This window comes from Phoca vitulina, unplaced genomic scaffold (genome assembly GCF_004348235.1).
Source record: "Phoca vitulina isolate PV1807 unplaced genomic scaffold, GSC_HSeal_1.0 scaffold2, whole genome shotgun sequence".
NCBI lineage: Eukaryota > Metazoa > Chordata > Mammalia > Carnivora > Phocidae > Phoca > Phoca vitulina.
The window spans coordinates 79,568,455-79,588,277 of record NW_022589705.1 but is presented as its reverse complement, the minus strand read 5'-3'; the positions used below and the strand labels follow the sequence as shown (position 1 = coordinate 79,588,277).

General features: G+C 40.1%; 1 protein-coding gene across 12 annotated transcripts in view; it reads left to right on the top strand.

Annotated features, from left to right (window-relative positions):
* Positions 1-19,823, top strand: part of EPB41 (erythrocyte membrane protein band 4.1) — a 195,453-nt gene that overhangs the window by 18,150 nt on the left and 157,480 nt on the right. For 6 of the 12 annotated variants that reach the window (XM_032389724.1, XM_032389674.1, XM_032389752.1 and 3 more), the window contains exon 1: positions 269-508. The exons of the other annotated variants lie outside the window; for them this stretch is intronic. The gene's annotated coding sequence lies outside the window, so the exon portion shown is untranslated. Of the gene's footprint in view, positions 1-268; positions 509-19,823 lie in introns of those variants that run through there. 12 annotated transcript variants of the gene reach the window in all.

The following is a 19,823-nucleotide window of genomic DNA, read 5'->3' as shown; positions in this document are numbered from 1 at the left end:
ACACCCGGACTCCAGGGCGAGTTCGATGCGCTTGCGCACACGCGGCCAGCCCCTTGCCTTTTCCCCTTTTTCCTTCCCCTCCCCGGCCCTTACCCGCCTAGTGGAGGGGGGAAACTAGAGGAGCCCAGAACTTGTCCTCAGCCAATGGGTTGACGGGCCGCGGGCCCGGCCCCCTCCCTCCCTCAGGCGCCGTCCAATAGAAATTTACTACAATGTTGTGGCGAACGGAGGGGGAGGGGCGCGCGCGGGCTGGCTGGCTGCGGGCCGGGCGGCCTCGCCTCACAGAGGGAAGGCGGGAGGGCGCGCGCCGGGGCCGACTGCTCGCTCGCTCACTCGCTCGCTCGCTCCCTCCCTCCGCCGGTGGGTTAGTCAGTCAGTCAGTCCGCCAGCAGCCGGCGGGCCCGCGAGCCGCAGAGGGCCCGAGTCTCGGCGCCGGCGCCTTCTCCTGCCATTGTTCGTCGGGCTTCTGCAGCGGCGGGCTCGGGAGCCCCGGCCCCGGGGACCACTGGTGAGGCGAGGCGGCTGCGGCGCGCGAGCGGGGTTGGGCGGGGGGGGGGGGCGCGGAGCTGTCCCCGAGGGGACGGTCCTGGCGGCCGCGGCGGCGCCGCAGCCTCTTTGTCTGCAGCCCCCCGCAGGCCCCGGGCCGGGGGCGCGGGCTCCGGGGCCTCTGCGCGCCGGAGGCTGAGGGGCTGCAGCCGGGACGCGGCTGGCCCGAGAAGAAAGAGGCGGGGGCTGCGCCGAGGGAGCGTTGCAAAGTTGGGCTTGGGGTCTGTTTTTGACGAGGTCTGCCAATCACTGTCCACCGGCAGGAGTCTTGGAAGGAAACCAAATCGAGGAGGATTGCGGGTTCCGGGCGGCGAAGGTGTTGGGTGCAGCCGCAGAGCAGTTTCTTCGTGGCGAGGTGGCTGGGCTGTCTGGAGAAGTCTGGCACGATCTGAGGGCTGGAGGGGGCCCTGGAAGGACTGTGAGGCCTTCCCGCCCGAGACACCCGCCCCGCTGAAAGAATTCCCCCGACCCCGAGGGCTCTGCCGCGCTCCCCTTAGTCTTCGCGGTTCCCAGTGACCAAAGGGTTAAATCTATTCTCTCAGCATCGTGACCTCCTTTTTCAGTTCCTGCATCTGTCGGCTTGGAAGTATTTCCTCCTGCTTGCTGGGCTGCTTCTACCTGTGGGGGGGCTGGATGTAGACTCGCCCTGCGAGAGGCACCACCCGGCGATTGTTCCGGGTGGGGGCTTGCCAGACCAGGTCCATCCGCCCCAGGAACGCGCCTTCTCTGGAGAGAAAGTGATCTCACGTGCAACAAATTGCTGACGGATTGGTTTCTGGCCACATGATAGCCACTGTCATCCTGTTGTCCCTCTAACTGTGCCCTACCATGAATGCTAGTCTGTGGGGACTTGTCTTTTTCTGGCACGTACTGCTGATTAGGAGATAGGTGTTTTGTTTTGTTTTTTTAAGAGGTGCCGAGCCCCTTTTTTTAGTAGTCTGGGTGATTTCACAGCTGCTATTTTGTTCTTTCTGTTTTTAGGGGAAAATTGCAAGAAATGGTTATATCTAGTGTCTTGGATATTATTATAGTGGATTTATGCTGTCTTGAGGATACACTGTATATGCTGTTGCTCACTACTGTTTTCTGTATTCTCCGTCCTGGCAAAGATTTTAGTTGATTTACGCTTTTATTTATTTTTATTTTTTTAAAAAGATTTTATTTATTTATTGGACAGAGAGAGAGAGAGAGCGCACAAGCAGGGGGAGAGTAGGCAGAGGGAGAAGCAGGCTCCCTGCTGAGCAGGGAGCCCTATGTGGGCCTGGATCATCCCAGGACCCTGGGATCATGACCTGAGCCGAAGGCAGACGCTTAACCAACTGAGCCACCCAGGCGTCCCTGGCTTATGCTTTTAATCAAGCAGTTGATACACATATCCCCCTTACTTTTTGTGGAAACTTGATGTACTCTTCATTTCCCTTTTCTGTAAGTTGGAAACATCATAAGTTCTTTGCCAGCTGTATAATTTTTGGTTTTGTGAATAGTTTCTTGGGGTGTTATTAATATAATCCATGTGGAGTAAGTAGCAGGGTATCAGGCACACAGTCAGCACTCAATAAATGACAGATAAAAAAATGGTTATAACTGAATGGTTATAACAGATTGCCTTGGAATCAAGGTGCTAATTCAAAGTGCTTTCTACAAGAAGGTTATAATTAAGGTAAACACAGGAGTTATTCATTTCTCTGGGGGAAACTGAAGTAGGGTATTTCTTTGCCACTATTAAAAGTGAACTCACTGGCAAACCCAAGCACAGTGTGCTAACCTTCTGATTTCTCTTTCTTCTAGTAACAAAATCACACTTTTTCCCCTTATATAATTGAATTCAGGCTTGGAAATAAATGTTTTTAATTTTTAGGCCTCACCAAATTTCTCCCGACATTTATACTCGTGTTTTATACCAAATATACCAAATATCTTATAGATAAGTCCCCAATCTACCTTTCTACCTTTATTCTCCTTATTACTTGTATTTTTCAACCAAGAAGAACTGTTCAGTAATAACTCGTGCTTTCCCATCCGTGTGTCTTTGGCTATGCAGTTCCATATATGTTCTTCCTGACTGTTTTCAGGTCTTTTACCTTAAAAATGCTCCATATTAGTAATTTGAAGTATGGGGAAAAGTTCCATATGTGGAAGGAACTTGATGGAATTTTTTGTTTTGTTTTGAATTTTCTTAAGAGATTCATTTGTATGGCCAGCTAGTTCAGTTTTCTTTAGCTGCTGTTTATTAAAAGGATTTAGGTCCTAAGTGTCCCATCGATATGTGTAGCCCTTAGTAGTAGATGATGGCCGATGGTGCATTAAGAAAACTGCTTAGGGCTTCCATTCTACTCAGAGCTAAGAGCTCTCTACCAGTCGATGAGTTTAAGTTTAATGCTTGGAAACTCTGGCTGTCAGCAAATAGGCTAAGCTAATAGAAATAGACTAAGCTAGGGGCGCCTGGGTGGCTCAGTCGGTTAAGCATCTGCCTTTGGCTTGGGTAGTGATCTCAGGGTCCTGGGTTGGAGCCCCGCATCGGGCTCCCGCTCAGCGGGGAGCCTGCTTCTCCCTCTCCCTCTGCAGCTCCCTCTGCTTGTTTTCTCGCACGCTCTCTCTCTCTCAAATAAATAAATAAAAAAAAAAGAAATAGACTAAGCTAACAGACCCATCTTTTAGGTCAGTCTCTTGCTTGCTTTATGTATCTCTTCTCTTCTCTTGGTGGTCTAAGGGTCAACATTTCCTTAATGTTTATTAAACACTCAAATCATATTTGTTGTTTTCAAGTAGTAGATATGTTGAACAAACCTGTTTTAAACTAGGCTTATACTCAATATAAAATATAAAATAACATAATATAATAATTTATATATTAGCAAAGTAATGCACAAATTTTCCTCTTGGCATATTTAAAAGTGCTTTTATCTTATCTTCTTTCTTTTTTCCTTATGAAACACTTCTAAGCTGGGACGCCTGGGTGGCTCAGTTGGTTAAGCGTCTACCTTTGGCTCAGGTCATGATCCCAGGGTCCTGGGATCAAGCCCCACATCGGGCTCCTTGCTCAGTGGGAAGCCTGCTTCTCCCTCTGCCTGCCGCTCCCCCTGCTTGTGCGCTTCTGTGTGCGCGCTCTCTCTTTTAAGCTAATATCTAAATTAACACATGATTTTATTTTTTTGAAGATTTTATTTCTTTATTTTAGAGAGAGAGAGCAGGGGCAGAGGGAGAGGGTGAGGGAGAATCTTTAGCGGACTCTGCACTGAGTGTAGAGCCCCACTCGGGGCCTTGATCTCACAACCCTGACATCATGACCTGAGCTGAAATCAGGAGTCCGACACAACCAACTGAGCCACCCAAGGACCCCTAAATTAACAAATGATTTTAAGTGATTCCTGTCTCCTCTGAAAAAAAATGGTCATGGCATTTGTTGAGGTATGACCTATATATTTTTTCCTGTTATTTTTTTTGTCAGGTTTGTGCCCTACATTTAGAGTTCACCAGTGTGATGTTTTCTTGTGTGCAGCTTGAGTTTAACATTTTTGGAAATTACAGAGCTAGACTTCCATCTCATTCTTCAGTTTTTATGGTCTTAATTTTAAACAAATTCATATTATGGGAGATGGTGTGCTTATAGTGTTATTTGGTTTCCTTCCTACTTTTGCTAAGAAAGCTTCAGAGTTAAGTCTGTCAGAAGTGTTGGCTAAAAGTCACAGGATTCTTGGGGCGCCTGGGTGGCTCGGATGGTTAAGCGTCTGCCTTCAGCTCAGGTCATGATCTCAGGGTCCTGGGATTGAGCCCCATGTCAGGCTCCTGGCTCAGCGGGGAGCCTGCTTCTCCCTCTCCCTCTGCCTCTCCCCCTGCTCATGCTCTTTCTCTCTCTGTATCTCTGTGTCTCAAATGAATAAATAAAAATCTTAAAAAAAAAAAAATAAAAGTCACAGGATTCTTGAATTCTCTGCAGGTATTTTGATATGCACATCCATAGATTGTGATTTTAAAATATATGGTCTATAATTTGTGATGTGAGTGATAGGGCTTGCATATATTGTTTTCTGAATGTCCAAATCCAGTTTAATATTGGTGATCTGATTTTATAACTTTAGTCTCTCAATGGCCATGGGGAGGGGGGTGCTGAATTTGGTTCTGAAATCAAGAGGAGCACATGTTTAGACCACAGTTCTGTTTCCCTGTTATCTAAGGAGCTGGCCAGCTCAAGTACTGCCGGTGTATTTTTCCAAGTCTTATCAGATTCCTGATTGGTCACATGGCATGTTCAGATGCAGATTCATCCCTACCTCTAAAGAACTTGTTTTTTCCTCTATTGCTTCAGAATGGAATCACCTTATTTTATTTGTGAGCTAAGCAATAATAATTTTAAGAACTTTTTTCTTATGAACAACTTTGTTTTTTTCTCTAATACCCCAATGATGAAACTTAAAACTTTTAAAAGAGGCCTCTGAATTTACCAGTTATGGTAAATGCCTTATTTATGTAGAGAATTTAGAATTTTTGGAAGGTAGTCGATTTGTTGTATTTATAAGAGCTTTTAGGTAGAGAAGAGCCAGATTCTAAATATATGTGTTAATTTTTGCTTTTTATTTATGTTTGTTATGTCACTGGTGGCTTACTGTGTGTCCTTTTTATGAGTAGATTCATGGTATGTTCAGTAAAATGCAGTGTAACAAATACTCTGGTGTACACACTGAGTTAAATTAGTATTTTGATTTACTCTGCTGCTAGTTAATGAATACACAGTGAGAAAGATTAACGGAGCTATAGCAATATATAGTATTCAGAAACTGAAGGCATTAGGAAGGAGAACTTTGATATTTTATTTTGAGTGCGGATCTTATTTAGAATTAACTGCCTCACTGACAGTACTTCACATGTTGGTTTTAGGAAAGTTTAGTGAGAGAATCTGATTATGATGAAAGTCTGTTTATACTTATTTTTGTTAATTATTTTTTATTTAAATGGGATTGTATCCACCTTGAAGTATTTGAAAATAAATTGGCTAGCTCTTTGGACCTTAAAGAAAAGCAAAATACCAATACTGGGTGTGGTCAATACAATTCAAGGAATGATTTGGAAAGACTTTAATATACCCTACCCCCTAATCTTTATCAGCTTCCTCCAAAGTCACCCTAAATAAATATGCTATCCCTAAAGGTCCCTTGTATATGAAATTCCAGAGCCGGTCTGGCATCATGTTTATTTTCTTATTTTGTTATTGTACTTACTAAGACCAATTCTCCTATTGCAGTTATCTCTTGATTATCTCCAGGATAAATCCATATGGATTAAACTGTGATTATTTATTGCCGTCTCCCTCTCATGGTTGAGGGTTCTTTGGGTCACTGCCACTGAACTAATCTGGGCCCTCTTCTATCATTCAATTCTCAAGAGAATCTCTGTTTGTAGAAATTAAAATTGTTTCAGAGCTATGTGGAGTGGAGCCTTGGGTAGGGTTAAAGTAATCTTGGCAGAGTGGGTAGGAAGAGGCAAAACTGTCTGATGGAATAGGTAGGAACTATGACTAAATATTTATATTGATAAATAAGATTGGAAGAAGCAGTAGATGCTCTATTAATATTATCTAATTTTTTCAATATATTCAATGTATATGTATAATTCTGTTATCTAATAATATTATCTAATAATAGGAACAGGAACACCTCAATTATTTTTGGAAATAGGTGGAAATAATAAGATAAAATAAAATAGGATATAATATTTACTCCTGAAGTTAATTTTGATTTATAAATGAAGCTTGTCTGCTTCTTGTGCCTTCCATCCTCTGCAAAAAGTATCCTAATCCCAACCAACTTTTGGTAGGCACTCTAAATGTCTGAATTGTACCACTGGATACAACACAGACTGAGGTTTAAATACTTTCTACATTAATATTCATTCAGAAAACTTTTATATTCTATTTTGATAATATCTGCATTAAGTCATAAAAAAGTTATAAGAGTTATGAATAATTCTCAGTGATTTAACAACATTAAAGCATAGGATTATTTTGAATTGGTTAAATTTAAGCCTGTGACCATTAAGTAAAGTAGAAATGTATACTCTTGGTAATTTATGAATATATAGTACTATGTCAAGGTTGAGTTGTGATTGCTATTCAGCTATTACTTAAATGCTTATATAAATTAAATAGCCCTATTAAAATCATTTTAGCACAATGAGTTTTTTTTTTTTTTAATATTGTATTTATTTATTTGACAGAGAGAGACACAGCGAAAGAGGGAACACAAGCAGGGGGAGTGGGAGAGGGAGAAGCAGGCTTCCCCCCAACCAGGGAGCCCAATGCGGGGCTCGATCCCAGGACGCTGGGATCATGACCTGAGCCGAAGGCAGACGCTTAGTGACTGAGCCACCCAGGCGCCCCAACACAATGAGATCTTAACAGTGTATCTTTGAATACATCATCTTACAAAGAATTGCCATTTTAATGTATATGTCAAGTTGTTTTTTTTTTTTAAGATTTTACTTATTTATTTGACACAGAGAGAGAGACAGAGAGAGCACAAATAGGGGGAGCAGCAGACCGAGGGAGAGGGAGAAGCCGGCTCCTCGCCAAGCGGGGAGCCTGATGGCGCCAAGCGGGGAGCCTGATGGTGCCAAGCGGGGGAGCCTGCTGGCGGGTCTCAATCCCAGGACCCTGGGATCATGACCTGAGCCAAAGGCAGATGCCTAACGACTGAGCCACCCGGTGCCCCTATATGTCAAGTATTTTCATTTACCAATTCTAAGTTCTACATATATTAAAGTGAGAAGTGTTTCACTTCGATGATACGTTTGGGACAGGTTATCAAAATAAATGTTTCCGTCTAGTTTTGACCATATAGACACAGGCAGAACTGTCAAGAGCTCCAAGGATTTAAGCCCTCAAATTTTATTTACTCATTTATTTTTAATTTTTGTTTATTTATTTTTAAAAGAGATTTTATTTTTAAGTAATCTCTACACCCAACATGGGGCTCGAACCCACAGCCCCTGAGATCAAGAGTTTCATGCTCCACCGACTGAGCCAGACAGACATCCCAAGCCCTCAAATTTTACCTGTCAACCATCTTAAAGAGAAGGCTTTTATTTTTTTTTGCTACCACCCACTCGCTGTTTCTTGCCCTTTATCTTTTTTAATGATTCAGAGAATTGACACTGTTGCTAACTTACTACCTGAGAGTCCTGCTAATTTTGACGGTATTATGTAATTATATAAACCTTTCGCATGGTGTCATATGATGTTGTATATATGTCCTCCCACACGTGTGTCTTTAGAGTAATTTCTTTCCATCTGGTGTTGGAAATGAGCTCTTTGTGAGGTTATTTTTAAATCTTCAAGCTTTCTGGCATCCTCAACTCTTGAAATAACATAGTTGCTTTTGAAGGCCAGAAAATCCACATAGCATATTTAGTGTTTTTTTCCAGTGAAAATGTAAATAGTATTTAAAAATCATATCCTGTGTTCTAAACGGGCAAAACATGTATTTTATTTTTAGATGGTCTCCAGATAATTTTGTTAAAAGGTAGGAAATAGTAGTCAGTTGTTGCCAAGTAGATAAAGTAAAGGAGAAGTACTTAAGGGAAAGGATGCCAACAATAAGAAACCTGTTAGAGGAAAGAGGTTTCAAAGATATTTATTCTCTGAAGGTTTGTTGGTATCCTTTTCTGAACTCTTGCAGTATTTATTTGTTATATATCAGATTTATTGTGTGGTTTTTAAAATTTTTAAAAAAAGATTTTATTTATTTGAGAGAGAGAGATTGAGAGAATGAGTGGGAGGTGGGGTAGAGGGAGAAGCAGACTCCCTGCGTAGCAGGGAGCCCAATCCGGACGCTTAACCGACTGAGCCTCCCAGGTGCCCTGTTGTGTGTTGTTTTATATTGTATATGAAACTGCTATTCCCCAATGAGATTGCCAGCTTCTGGGGGGCAGAGGGTCAATATCATGTCTTTCATTTCATCCTCATCCCCCAAACACAGATATTGTATAGAACAGTAGCTAGATACATAACATAGGGGACACACTAGTCATACAGAAGTATAGTGAGAATATGATTTCCCAGGATAATTAAGATTTACGACCTGGGTTGTAATTCTGATTGCTTCTGATTCCCTCTCTATGTATGTGTGTGTGTGTCATATTTTTTTGGAAAGTAAGTCACAGATATCATGACACTTTACTCCTAAAACGTTTTGGTATGCATATCCTACAAACAAAGACATTATCCTACATAACTACAATACCATTATTATGCCTAAGAAAATTAACAATATTTCCATAATAGCAACCATATATATGGATTGTGTATTGGTAGATATTATATATATTGATATATAATTATATATATTTTATTATATTGATTGACAGTATGTGTGTATGTGTGTATGTGTGTGTGTGTATGTGGCATGGAGCCCAACGTAGGGCTTGAACTCATAACCCTGAGATCCAGACCTGAGCTGAGATCAAGTGTTGGACGCTCAACTCACTAAGCCACCGAGGTACCCCAGTATCCAATCCCTGTTTTAAGAGATTATTGTCCTCTACTTAGCAAGATTCATCCAGTAATTCCTGTTTTCCAGATGCTATTTTTGTTGACTTATTCTTATTCTTGCTAGTTGTTTGTCTCTAATATGACCATTAATGAACACTGGTGTTTGTAGGACTGAAAAGACTAGTACTGGGGTAAATGATTGCATAGTGATCATAGCATCATTTATAAATAAATATACTAAAGAATATATCAGGTGGCCAAAGGGCAAGGTATTCCTGTTTTGTTTGGTTTTTAGACTTTTATTATGCCTATTGTGGTAGGCAGCCTTTAAGATGGTCCCCAGTGATTCCTGCCTCCTGGTATTCATGCCCTTGTGTAATCTCTTCCCCTTGAGTGTGACCTGGACCTGGTGACTTAACTTCTAATGAATAGAATACAGCACAAGTAGTGGGATGTTACTTCCAAGATTAGGTTACAAAAGGCTGTGGCTTTTGTCTTTGTCCCTCTCCTCTTGGGCACTTTCTGGCTCTTTTCCTGTCACTCGGATCACCAGCTGCCATAGCCTAAGAATGTACAGGCAGCCTATAAAGAGGCCCACGTGGTGAGAAACCAAGTCTGTCAGCAGCAATGTAAGTGAGCTTGGAAGCAGATCTTCTGAGGTCTGATAACAGCCATGTGAGTGAGCTGGGAAGTAGATTCTTCAGGCAGACTTGAGCCTTGAGTTGAATGCAAACGTGGTTGACACTTGACTGCAACGTCATGAGAGACCCTGAGCCAAAGGCATCCAGCTAAGTCATGCTTGAATTCTTGATCCACAGAAATTGAAATAATAAATGTTTGTTGTTTTAAGCCACCAAGTTTTGGGGGTAATTTTTTTGTTTTTGAGATTTTATTTTTAAGTAATCTCTATACCCAATGTGGGGCTCGAATTTACAACCCCAAGATCAAGAGCTGCGTGTTTCACCGACAGAGCCAGCCAGGTGCCCCGTTTTGGGGGTAATTTGTAGTATAACAATAGATAGCTAATACATCTACCATTTATTAATTTAATAAATATTGATCATCTATTTCTAAAAATTTTTTATTATTATGTTCAATTCGCCAACATATAGTAGTACATCATTAGTTTTTGATGGAGTGTTCAGTGATTCATTAGTTGCATATAACACCCAGCGCTCATCATAACACTCATCTATTTTTTTAAAGATTTATTTATTTATTTTAGAGGGGGGAGGGGGAGAGGGAGAGAGAGCATCCTCAAGCAGACTCCCCACTGAGTGCAGAGCCTGATGTGAGGCTCCATCCCAGGATCCCGAGATCATGACCTGAGCCAAAATCAAGAGTCAGTCACCCAACTGACTGAGCCACCCAGGCGCCCCGATCATCTGCTATTTACCAAGCACTGTCCTAATTGCACTGGGACACACAGTGAATAGAGTAGAGTAGAAGAAGTGTCTGTTCTTCTGGAGCTTACATTTTAGTTGGAGAGAACAGATAATAAACATGTATACAAATCAGGGGTAAAGTAAAATTAGATTTCCCTGAGGATCAGGCCAAGTAGGATAAGGGGACAAAGAGTGAGGGAGGTGGGGTGGATACTTTAGATAGTAGGGAGTGGTCAGAGACAACCTCTCGGGTAAGGTGACTTTTGAGCGGAGTCCTGAATGCTATCTAGAGAAGAGCATTCCAGGCAGAAGAACAATCAGCACAAAGGTTAAGCATATTTGGTGTGTTTGAGAAACATTAAGTAAGCCAGTGTGGTGGGATCAAAATGATCTAGGGGAAAATGGAATTCAGAAAGGTTGAGGCAGGAGAAGGAGCGTTTCATGTAGTGCCTTATTGGCTATGCTATAGACTTTGCATTTTTTTCTGAGACAGGAGTTCTTGGGAGCATTTTGAGCAGAGGAATGACATGTTCATTCATTTCATGCATATTAATTGATTATTCACAATGAGCAGGACCTTGTGGGTGTATGTGATCACAATAATGTAAAGACGTGACCCCTGTCCTAAGAAAGTTTAATGATCTAGTATTAGTAGAAATGACTGGGCATGCACAAAAAATTTTAGAGGCACTGTGTTGTGGAAAGACATGTAGTTATGGGGAAAAGCACAGGGCAAAACCTAGATTAAAATTCTGTCTCTTCTACTTGATTTAATACATTTCAGTGACTATTTACTGGGTGGTATTATATGGGAGATAAAATAATAATGCTAGTATTTATTGATGACCTATTATGAGCTGAGCTCTGTGCTGTGTGGTTTATAGATAATGACATAGGTGTTAAAGAGTATGAGCTCCAGGGCTAGAATGCCTGATTTTAAATTCTAGTTGTGTCACTCTTTAGCTGGTGACCTTGGGCAAATTACTTAATTTCTGTACCTCAGTGTTTATTATATAACGTGGAGATGATAAAAATATTTGTACCTTTTAAGGTTGTCATAATGATTAAATGAGCTAATATATGTAAAGTAGTCAGAACATTGGCACTAGACAAATGTTAGCCATTATTTTTGCATTTAGACCTCACCGCAACACCTATGCAGCAGGTGTGATTAATCCTATTTTACATTTCAGGTAGCAGGTTAAAAAGTAACTTGTACAAAATCGCACAACTAGCAAGTGAAAATTGTCTTCAAAGCCACATTCTTTATGGCTGCACCTTTGCTTACTCAGTATGTCCATGAGCAAGTGGGGAAGGAGAGATTTGGATACAGGCCTTCTGTTAAAGCTAATGATTTTTTTTTTTTTTTTAAGATTTTATTTATTTGACAGAGAGAGACATAGTGAGAGAGGGAACACAAGCAGGGGGAGTGGGAGAGAGAGAAGCAGGCTTCCCGCCGAGCAGGGAGCCTGATGCGGGGCGCGATCCCAGTTCCCTGGGATTATGACCTGAGCCGAAGGCAGACGCTTAACGACTGAGCCACCCAGGCACCCAAAGCTAATGATTTCTTAATGATTGTGCTCTTGTGAAAGTACTTATCCATGGCTTAGTTTCCCCTCTTCTGTAAAATGAGGATCATACCTACATTATACAGAATACATAGTAATGACAAAGAAAAACAAACTTTATGGTGTGCCTGTTACCTGCAGATACTCAGTGTTAGGTCCCTTTTCCCCTTGATAAAATATGGCCTCATGGAGATGGGAAATAATCTATGGGTAAGAAAAATAATTTTTGCATCTTGACCCATATATTTTTTCTACTTAAATTGTGTGTCTATGTGTCTATATGATTATTAGATGTAAATGAATATAGCTATACAGAAATAAATATGGTTTTGTCTGGTGATGATCTTTGGATTTGATTCAGACTTATACTGTAATATTTTTAAGCCTGTGTGTGAGTTTTCTAAAGACCCATTTCACAGCAACTCTGGTTTCATAGCTTCGTTTCCGGTTTGGTAGGACACGATCATGTGGTTGATGTCCCCATTGTTGCTTTTATCTTTTGCAGCAGATATGAAAGTAAACATACGAGGTTGAAAAACAGGAAGGGGTTTGGCTGATGTTCGTTGGGAGGGTATTTTTGCAGGGGAGCTTGTACACAAGCCACCTGAAATCTGAAGTGCCTTGAATCTTTGTGACTTTTAGCAGATGCAAGAAGAGACACCTTATTGTCGTAATGTAATAAAAACGCAAATGATTGTGCAGTTTAACGAATTCATGAATTTGCATATATTTCTGCATTTAAACATTGGAGAAGTGAAAGAGTGCATTCCTCTTTTTGTTTGAAAAGTTATACATCAGCAAAGTGATGTATAACTTTAGAGTCACCCCAATTCTGGGTTCTTTTTAGCTATGGAATAATTTTTCAGTAAGGAAATACAGAGGTTTTTTGTTTTTGTTGGGTATCTGTTCTTAGTATCATTGCTTTGAACTTCTTCAAAAGCCAAAACTTAAAACAGCATTTTTCTAGTTAGCTCTTGTCTTTGTTCCTAAGGAAGGGAATTAACACATATCAAATGCTAGCTATAGATCAGGTACTACTGTCCATATATGCTAAGTGCATATATTAAATGTAAATTTTCCATCTTTGACATTCAATTCACAATGAGTTTTTATTGCTTTGGTGAAATCCCTTCCTCTTTCCCTTTTTCTCCTTCCCTCTTCTACCCTCCCTTTCTTCCTTCCTCCTCCTTTCTTAAGTGATTCTCTCCCATACTCTTGCTGAACAGTTTTCTATTAATAGTATTTCGGAGGCAGTGTGATGTAGCAGCCAATAAAGAGAGGAGTTTTGGAATCAGATAGACCTGGGTTTACAGTAAGGTTGTTTTTGACAGGGAAAAAACTGCTTTCTATTTTAATAAATAAAAGTCAGGAACCTCCAAAGTTGGCTTTAGAAGGAGCTTTTGCACATGGGGTGGAATAATTGGAGCTCACAGCAAGGACTTTTGTTCCCGAAGATTGACCTTCTGAGGAATGCCTTGCTGACCTCAGGGAGTACTGCTTTCTCTTTAATTTTCTGCCCCGGAGGTGAGTCTTCTCTTAATACTCCTGAAGCACACAGCTGAGACCAGGCTGGAACATTTAGTACTTTACTAAAGGCTAGGAGATACAAAAGGGAAATAAACACAATTTACTAGTATGCTTTGATATAATCTGGCTCACAAGATAAAACTCCTTTTCAATTTGTGGTCTTTTATTGGGATACCTTCCTTCTTGACTCTAACACATATACCTATCTTCTAGTGGCAGAAGCCATCTCTAACTCTTCAACCTGGGAGTGCCACCAGCAACATATCTAGATTGCTCTAAAGCCACAGGAGAAGGCTCAGGGGACAAAGGGATTCTCTATCTTGCCAGCCTATGGTTATATCTGAGAGAAGACCCATTTCTTGCTTGTGATCAATAACAGGTCTATACAGCCCTTAGAAGAGACCACAGGTACTCATAGAATATCTAAAAACCAATCACCGAAGAGAAACACAAACAGTAGAGGGATTTGGGGCTAAAGGCGGGAGGGGGGTTTCATAATCTCTGATCATAGTTTAGTAATTTGGCACAAAATAGCTCTCTGAATATTCCCTTCCCATTCCTTAATTCTTAACACCACGTGATACCCAAGGAGATACCTTTTCGTTTGTTGTAATTTTATCTCAGAGTTTTGCTTGAGGAGATTCTAGTACTTAATCAGGTCCAAAGTTTGGCTGAGAACAGTGGTGATAAACATAGCTTGGTGTGATCAGGAGGAACACCTGGTGCCCCGAGGAGGCTGAGTTTAAATGTTAAAGGAGGTGGCCTTTGTATCACAGACTATTAATTCTGGAAGAGGATATGGAACTAGGCTATTGATACAAGGTTCCTGAGTTTATTTCTAAGATAGCCAGAGCATTAGAGCCAAAGACCTTTGGATTCACAGACCTGGTTTAGAATCCTGGCTCTGATATTGATTAGCTGTGTGTAATTGGGCAAGTTATCCTTCCTGTTTTTCAGTTTCTTCATCTGTTAAATTTATACAACATTTAACATTATAAACCTACTTTTTAGAACTACTGAAAAGATTAGAAATAGTTGACCCTTGAACAAACTGGGGGTTAGGGACACTGACCCCCTGCATGGTCAAAAATCCATGTATAACTTTTGACTCTCCAAAACTTAACTACAGCCCTTAGGAGAGACCACAGTTACTCATAGAATATCTAATTACCAATTTATTTTTAATTTTTATTCAATTTTTAAAAATGGAATTGGCTATTACTAATAGCCTACTGTTGACCAAAAGCCTTACCGATACATGGTAGATTAACATGTATTTTGTATATTATATGTATTATATATGAATTCTTATAATAAAGTAAACTAGAGAAAAGAAAATGTTATTAAGAAAATCATAAGGAAGGGAAATATACTTACAATACTCTATTTATCAAAAAAATCCACATATAAGTGGACCTGTGTAGTTCAAACCCATGTTGTTTAAGAGTCAACTGTAAAACGTAATATGCTTAACATAGTACCTAGCACACAGTGGGCACTTAACAAGTAGAAACTAATTATTATTATTATTATTTTAAATGACATTCCTTTAATCCAGCTTGTACTTTGACATATATGTTGTGACCTTGGCTTGCTTTTATTTATTTATTTATTTATTTATTTATTTAAGATTTTATTTATTTATTCATGAGAGACAGAGAGAGATGCAGAGGGAGAAGCAGGCTCCCAAGGAGCAGAGAGCCCGATGCGGGACTCGATCCTAGGACCCTGGGATCATGACCTGAGCCGAAGGCAGACGCTTAACCATCTGAGCCACCCAGGCGCCCGGCTTTTATTTATTTTTTTGGACAGGTTTATTGAGGTATAATTTACATACCATACAATTCATGGTATAAATGTATATACCATACATTTCTAGTATAATTCAGTGTTTCCTAGTATGTTCACAGGGTTTTGGAGCCATCATCTCAGTATAATTTTAGAACATTCTTGTCTCCCCAAAAAGAAACCCCAAGCCCATTAGCAGTCGATCCCCATTCCCTACTCTGCAACCCTAGCACTAGGCAACCACTAACTATGTTTCTATTGATTGGCCTGTTCTGGGCATTTTATATAAATAGAATCATACAATATGTGGCCTTTTGTGACTGGCTTCTTTCACTTAGCATAGAATTTTCAGGATTTATCCACATGGTAGCATGTATCAATAGCTCATTCCCTTTTTTGCTGAATAATATTACATTGTATGGATATACCACATTTTATTTTTAATTTCTATTCAATTTTTTTTTAAAAGATTTTATTTATTTATTTGACAGAGAGAGAGATAGTGAGAGAGGGAACACAAGCAGGGGGAGTAGGACAGGGAGAAGAAGCAGGCTTCCTGCCGAGGGGGGAGCCCAATGCGGGACTTGATCCCGGCACCCTGGGATCATGACCTGAGCCGAAGGCAGATGCTTAATGACCGAGCCACCCAGGCGCCCCATAATTTCTATTCAATTTTTAAAAATTGAAGTAAAATTAACATACAATGCTATATTAGTTTCAGGTGTACAACATATTTATTCAAAAATTCTATGCAATACTCTGCTCCCCATGATAAGTATAATTACCATTTGTCATCATACAATGTTATTGTAATATTATTGATTACTTATGCTGTACTTTTCATCTCCATGACTTATTTTATAGCTGGAAGTTTGTGCCTCTTAATTTTTATCTATTTTACTCCCCCTCATTTTATTTATTCATTCATCAACTGATAGACATTTGTGTGGCTTTCACTTTTTGACTGTTATGAATAATGCTGCTGTGAACATACGTCTTCATTTTTCCTGGGTATATACCTAGGAGTGAAATTGCTGGTCATATGGTAGTTCTATGTTAACATTTTGAAGAACTGTCTCCTTGGATGTTTTTTAACCACTCTTCTCTTTGATTTCATAGTTTCCTGTTTTCTGTCAGCCTTCTTCACTCTTAGTTACCAGTAGCTTGCTCAACTATTTTTTTTTTTTTAAAGATTTTATTTATTTGACAGAGACACAGTGAGAGAGGGCACACAAACAGGGGGAGTGGGAGAGGGAGAAGCAGGCTTCCCGCGGAGCAGGGAGCCCGATGCAGGGCTCAATCCCAGGACCCTGGGATCATGACCCGAGCCGAAGGCAGACACTTAATGACTGAGCCACCCAGGCGCCCCTTGCTGAATTATTTTTGATTATATTCTTACTGTTTAGCCGTATCCCATCTTGCTTAAAGAGATAATGTCATTGCAAATGAATCTGTTTTTTTATACATATATCACCTATCCATGAGATGTTCTTTTCCATTTCATCACTTTTTTTTAATCTGTTATTTCTCTCTGATTGAAAATTTTTTTTTTAAGATTTTTATTTATTTATTATTTGACAGGGAGAGAGAGAGACAGTGAGAGAGGGAACACAAGCAGGGGGAGTGGGAGAAGGAGAAGCAGGCTTCCCGCCGAGCAGGAAGCCCAATGTGGGGCTTGATTCCAGGACCCTGGGATCATGACCTGAGCCAAAGGCAGACGCTTAATGACTGAGCCACCCAGGCGCCCCTTGAAAATGGTTGTTGTTGTTGTTGTTGTTTTAAAGATTTTATTTATTTATTTGATGGAGAGAGACACAGTGAGAGAGGGAACACAAGCAGGGGGGAGTGGGAGAGGGAGAAGCAGGCTTCCTGCTGAGCAGGGAGCCCGATGTGGGGCTCGATCCCAGGACCCTGGGATCATGACCTGAGCCGAAAGCAGATGCTTATACCCAGGCGCCCCGAAAATGGTTTTAAGAGATAAAAGTTCAAATAAAATTCCACTGAAATTTGACCCACGCCTTGGTTTGTTATACCTGGTGATGAAAACTCAAAATCTGTGATAAGAGGAGAGATCTTCAAACAGGTCTTTAATACAGTGGTACTAAAAGTATGAGGCAGGCTAAATTATTCATTGGTACTTGAAATGCTTAACAACAGGGGCACTTTTTTTTTTTTTAAGATTATTTATTTGAGAGTGAGTGAGAGAGACAACACATGAGCAGGGGCAGAGGGAGAGGAAGAGAAGCAGACCTCCTTGCTGAGCAGGGAGCCCAACACAGGACCCTGGGATCATGACCTGAGCCAAAGGCAGACATCTAACTGACTGAGCCACCCTGGTGCCCCACAACAGGGGCTTTTTAAAGAAAAAGAATATAAAATTATGAATACAAAATTAGAGATGAAAACAAATAGAGAAAATAAATTACAACAAATGACATATTTTTAAAAGTTGAAAAATAGCACAAATGTCACAAAATTCAGAAAAATAGCATAACATTTTTAATTTTTTCCTATTTTTTTGGCTTCACACTCCTCTAGAGATTTTCATATTATGGCTTTGAAATATCACTGGTCTTGTCAGGGGCCAGTTTAAATGAGGGCCCTGAAGCTTAAGCTTCTTTACTTTTACGGTAAATCTCGCTCTGCATAATAAGTAATATTAAGGTATTAACCAAGAGGTTGAAATATGCCTTTTCTGTGTTCTAATCATTGATTGCAGTTGTTTCTTATAAATTACTTGTGAATCATTGTTTTTTGGACTTAATGTTCAATTATACTTTTTTTATGTGTACATTTCTATATCTTTCAGGAGTGTGCAGTACTAATTAGTCATCTTTGATTGCAAAAGGCTTTTTTTTTTTTTTAAACACCTCCCTCCTACCCCAAATGCAGGTATCTTTCTTTCCCAAAAAGTTTGTTAGTATTAGTGTGGGGATAAAAAACAAACCAAGCCTGAGTTTGATATAGCCATATAATTTTCAGCCTGAGATGTCTCTTCTGTTCAGTTTCAGACTAAATAGTCTATTTTTTCAGGCCCTCGGTACATTTACTCTTTCATGTCAACTTTAATCTTATTTATCTCTTCTTTTGGTATTAGTGCAGATCAACTACAGTATTAAAAGACTCTATACTCTGCAAGTCACTTAGAAGTAAACTTGCTCCATGACAGTATAACCTTATTGTCATTAATATTTTTGGCCATTTAGGTTTTTGGAGTGACTTTCTGGAGGGCAGTGGTTTACAAATAGCACAGACAAATATGAAAAGTTAGTACAGTAGAAGAACTAATGCTTTTTTTCCAAGGCACATACTCTTGTTTTATACATAAAAGTTTAAACATTTTGTTTGATTTTTAATATCTCAATTGATAATTTAAATATGGGTACACATAGGTATATGGTCAATAATAATAACTTTGTATTATGATAGATGTTAACTAGACTTATTGTGGGGATCATTTTGTAATGTGTAAAAATATCAAATCATTGTGTTGCACATCTGAAACTAATAGGATATTGTATGTCAATTGTAATTCAGTAAAAAATAAATATTGAGAGCATAATACTGTTAGATTTTTTCAAAAGTTTTTATTTAAATTCTAGTTAGTTAACATATAATGTAATATTGGTTTCAGGAATAGAATTTAGTGATTCATCACTTATATGTAAAACCCAGTGCTCATCACAAGTGTACTCCTTAATACCTATCACCCATTTATTAGTCCATTCTCTGCCCACCTCCCCTCCAGCAACCCTGTTTGTTCTCTATAGTTAAGAGTCTCTTAAGGTTTGCCTCCCTCTCTTTTTTTCCCCTTCCCCTATGTTCATCTGTTTTGTTTCTTAAATTCCACATGTGAGTGAAATCATATGGCATTTGTCTTTTTCTGACTGACTTATTTTGCTTAGCATACGGTTAGATTTTTTTTTTAAAGATTTTATTTATTTATTTGACAGAGAGAAACACAGTGAGAGAGGGAACCCAAGCAGGGAGAGTGGGAGAGGGAGAAGCAGACTTCCCGCAGAGCAGGGAGCCCGATGTGGGGCTCGATCTCAGGGCCCTGGGATCCTGACCTGAGCCGAAGGCAGACGCTTAACGACTGAGCCACCCAGGCGCCCCATACGGTTAGATTTTGAGCTGAGAATATATTGTATATTTAGTTTGTATATAGTTGTGTATTTATTTGTATATTTAAGTTTTGAAGCACCACTACGTCTTCTAATCCAAATTTAATTATGGTCTGATAATTTACTTCTTAGTGCATTATTTTGCATACTATACTGTATTTTAAACATTCAGTTTAATATTTCAAGAAAGAAAATGATTTCCAAATCATATTGAAAAGTGTCTGATAGGGGCGCCTGGGTGGCTCAGTCGTTAAGCGTCTGCCTTCGGCTCAGGTCATGATCCCAGGGTCCTGGGATCGAGCCCCGCATCGGGCTCCCTGCTCCACGGGAAGCCTGCTTCTCCCTCTCCCACTCCCCCTGCTTGTGTTCCCTCTCTCGCTGTGTCTCTGTCAAAGAAATAAAT